Source organism: Octodon degus, unplaced genomic scaffold, assembly GCF_000260255.1.
Source record: "Octodon degus isolate 3935 unplaced genomic scaffold, OctDeg1.0 scaffold00353, whole genome shotgun sequence".
NCBI lineage: Eukaryota > Metazoa > Chordata > Mammalia > Rodentia > Octodontidae > Octodon > Octodon degus.
The window spans coordinates 1,027,812-1,032,198 of NW_004524929.1; the positions used below are offsets into that span (position 1 = coordinate 1,027,812).

General features: G+C 38.0%; 1 pseudogene; it reads left to right on the top strand.

Moving 5' to 3' along the window:
* Nucleotides 1–3,514: 3,514 nt before the first annotated feature.
* Nucleotides 3,515–4,092, top strand: LOC101586795 (annotated as a pseudogene).
* Nucleotides 4,093–4,387: the final 295 nt, after the last annotated feature.

A 4,387-nucleotide genomic window follows, 5' to 3' on the forward strand; every position in this document is an offset into this window, starting at 1 on the left:
AGAATGACAGCCACTCCAAGCATAAACCTACTATTACAAATTGCCATCTTCAGTGCACTTGCTTAGTTCACAGGTGTCAGTATATATAGTTAGTCAGGGTGAGAAACTTTCCAATTAACTGCTAGATTCAGAAATCTTCTGGAGATTCTTAAGATAATTGCCTTGCCCATCTTCTACATATAGCTGTATGGCTTGACACTGTCATCTTTCCTAGCTCTTCTCCTTCCCTGTTTTGCTTAGTTAGTCCTCTAGATCCTGCTTTCCTTTTACTTGTATTATACCTTTATATTTGTATTTCTTCTTTTGAGTTCTTATACTAGGGAAACTATAGGATATTTACACATGTGTGTCTGATTTATTTCACTTAGGAGTATATGTTCAAGTGGCATTCACTTCAATATAAAGGCTTTGAGTTTATCATTCTTTATAGCTGAGTAATACTACATTGTGTAAAAATACCACAGCTTTTTCATCCATTCATCAGGTGATGAGCATCATTGTTGTTTCCACGATTTGACTATTACAAATTGTTCAGCTATATCTTTGCAGTTCACAGCTTTATTGGAGATTTCTTTTGGGCCAAACACACAAAATTTTAAATCACCCTTCTGGGCTCTTTCCTCTTGATTCTTAGCATAAATCTGGCTAAACACTCCCAATAGTAGCGGTGCCACTGCCTCAACGTTTGATTGCCTTGAAACTTTTTTGCCAGATTAATCAGCCCACAATGCTTAATCTCGGCCTCAGGCAGTCTGTGTGTATGAGCAAAATGCTGACAAACTTTTTTTTTTTTTTTTGCAGCACCGAGGATTGAACTCAGAGCCTTGTGCTTGCCAGACAAGTGCTTATTCTACTGATCTGTCTCCCTGGCCCCTAATGCAGACAAACTTTCTGCCAAACAATAATGCATATCACCTGGAGTCCAACAACCAATGCACTCCTTTGCAGAAGAGATCATCCTAGCCTGGTTTTTATAGGCAGTATTTCTAATAGCATTTTTGTCTTTTGAGCTCTGACCACAATCTCCAAGACAGAGCAGGTGAAAGTGTTCCAGCACTTCTCTTTCAGGTGACATCTGTGAACCTTTCCTATCTCTTCCCATGAGCCATTCCCAAAGGCTTTTGTACCACATGGTGAGATATAGTCACAGCAATGGCCCCACTCCTGGTACCAAATTCTGTCTCAGTTACTTCTTTCTCATTGCTAGGACAAGATACCTAACAACCAAAATTAAGGAAGAAAGGTTTATTTAGTTCACAGTTTGTTGAGGTTTCAGTCCCTACTTGTATGGCTTCAAGACAGAGTGACACATGGCAGAGGGCAGCAATTGATGGTGGTAGGAAACAGTAAAGAGCAAAGGAAGGTGCAGAGGCAGAGACATCAGCCTCTATCTCTTTCTTATATTGTTTTCTGGGTATTCATCCCAGAGTGGGTGTAGCACTCACACCCATAATCCCAGCAGCACTCACACATATAATCCCAGCAGCATTCACACCCATAATCCTAGCACTGGATCATGAATTAATCATAACCTCTAGAAGTCTGTGCCATGGCTGCATGAGCCTCTGAGTGGACAACTAGACACAAACCATAACAGTAACCTTGGACATTGAGATTGATGCACATACATTTTCAGTTTTTTCTTTAAGGGCCAGCAGTATAGTGGATTTTCTGTGACATATGACATCCTTGAGGACCCCCAAATGAGAGTAAATTATCTGTTGAAAAAGTCATGCTATTTTCCTGAAATGTGTATACATTTCTCTCTCTCTCCCTATCTATCTATCTATCTATCTATATATCTATCTATCTATCTATCTATCTATCATCTATCTATCTATCTATCTATCTATCTATCTATCTATCTATCTATTCTCATATAAGAGAATCCATGTGGCAGTTAAGCCTGTGTGTCTGCTTTTTTCACTTACCATTATAGTCTCAGTTTGCAATCATTTTCCTATGATTGCCTCAAGTTTATCTTTATGCTAGAATACTTCTCCATTGTGTTTAGATATCACATTTTCTTTGTTCATTTATCTGTTGATGCACATATAGGCTGGTGCCAAAATTTAGCTTTTATAAATTTTGCTGCTACAAACACAAGTATTCATGTAATATTATGCTTTTAACTCTTTTGGGAAGATATCTATAAAGGGAATAGCTAGATCAAATGAAATTTCTACTGATAGTTTTTTTTTGAGGAATCTCCATGTTGATATACAAAGTGTTTGTACTAGTTTACCTTCATATTAACAATGGGAAAGTGTTTCCTTTCCCCTATAGCCTTGTCAGGATTTGTTATTTGATTTATTGTTAACAGCCAATTTTTTTTTCTGGAGTAAAATGGAATCTCAGTGTTGTTTTAATTTGTATTTATTTAATGGATAGTGATGTTGATCATTTATTCATGTATTCATTGGGCACTTGTAAATTTTCTATGAAGTGTCTATGCATGTCACTTGCCCATTTTCTGGTTGTCTTTTATTTTGTGAGGTGTAATTATTTTGAGATTTAAAAATGTTTTCTAGATATTACTCTTTTGTCAGAGGACTAACTAGCAAATAGTTTTCCCATTTTATGGATTGTCTCTTCACTCTGTTGGTTATTTTTTTTTACTATAGAGAAGCTTTTTTATTTAATATAACCCCATTTGTTGAGTTTTGATACTATTTCCTTTGCATTCAGACGTCTGTTCAGAATGTCTTTGCCCATACCCATGTCTTCAGGAGTTTTACCTATTCTATCTTGTAACAGTTTAAGTGTTTCTGTATTAGCGTTTAGATCTTCAATCAAATTTGATTTTAGTTTAGCACATGGTGAGATCTATTATTATAAATTACTTTATGATATTTTGTTAAAAGGAATGGATTAGGATGCAGGGCATAAGCTCTGGCTGTGTCACTTACAGGTCATGGAACCTCAGATGAATCATATAACTTCATATAAACTTATATAGCTTTACTTTCTTTGAATGTAAATATATATATTGCCTGGCATTTGAACATATGGACTACTTTTTCTATTGGTCTTTGTTCAGAGACTTTAGAAATGTAAGGTTATGAAGGGTCTGGTTTTGATGGTGCTTGCCTACAATCCCAGTACTCTGGGAGGAAGAGCTAGGGTAATCACATGGTCCAGCCCAGACCTGGAAACTTGGTGACTTGGTGACACTGTGCCTAAAAATAAAAAAAAAATAATTAAAAGGACTGCAGAGATGCAGCTTAGTGTAAATGTCCTGGGTTCACTCCCCAGTACCAAAAAACCCCCAGACAATTAAACAAATAAAAAAGCTGTATACACTAGCTAAGGCAGTGAATGTCATTAAATCATTAAGGATTTTAAGGATTTAAATGTCTACTTTCCTCCAAGAAGATCCACTTTGAGAAATCCACAGAGGAGTCCTTTCCAATAAAGACCAAGTGAGTGGCCAGCCTGGCTGGAGGCCTTGGGACTCAGTGGTAGCATGCCGTCCAAGTGTCGGAGTGATCCGTGGGCATCAGCCAGGGCCGCGATGGCAGGCTACAGCAAGGAGCAGCGAAATGAGCTGGAGGCCCTGGAGCTCATCTACCCCGACTCCTTCACAGTATTATCAGAAAATCCACCCAGCTTTGCCATTACTGTGACATCTGATGCTGGAGAAAATGATGAAGTTGTCCAGACTACCCTCAAGTTTACATATAGTGAAAAATACCCAGATGAAGCTCCTCTTTATGAAATATTCTCTCAGGAAAATCTAGAAGATAATGATGTCACAGACATTTAAAAATTATTAGCATCGCAGGCTGAGGAAAATCTTGGTTGCTCTAGTGACAGCAGTGCAAGAAAAAAATAAATGAAATAGTAGATCAGGTAAAAATGAGAAGAGAGGAAGAAAAGAAACTAAAAGAAAAAGAAGCAGAAGAAGCAGAGAAGCAATTATTCCATGGCACTCCTGTTACAATTGAGAATTTCATATGTTGGAAAGCTAAGTTTGATTCAGAACTCTTGGAAATTAAAAAGAAATGGATGAAAGAAGAACAAGTATGAAAAAATAAACTGAGTGGCATAAAACTTGGTCTAGAGCTCTGTCTTTTTTCCCCTGTATTTTAGGGAAGGATTTACAGGGTGTTCAGGATCTCACTACTAGATTGGACTTGTACTGATTCTCCTGTTTACAGCCTCCCAAGTGCTGGGATTACAGGTTCTCACCACCATGACCAGTCTCAATTGCCATCTCAGTGCTCCCTGGGGGCAGGGGCAGCAAGGTAGGCCCAAGGTTGAACCCCTGGACCCTGCACCTGCTTGCAGACACTTTAATCCACAGAGCTATTTAGCTGGCCCTCTGTCTTTTTTTTATCTTCTTGCATAAAAGTTTCAACTGAAGTTAATGTGACAATATTTAAAC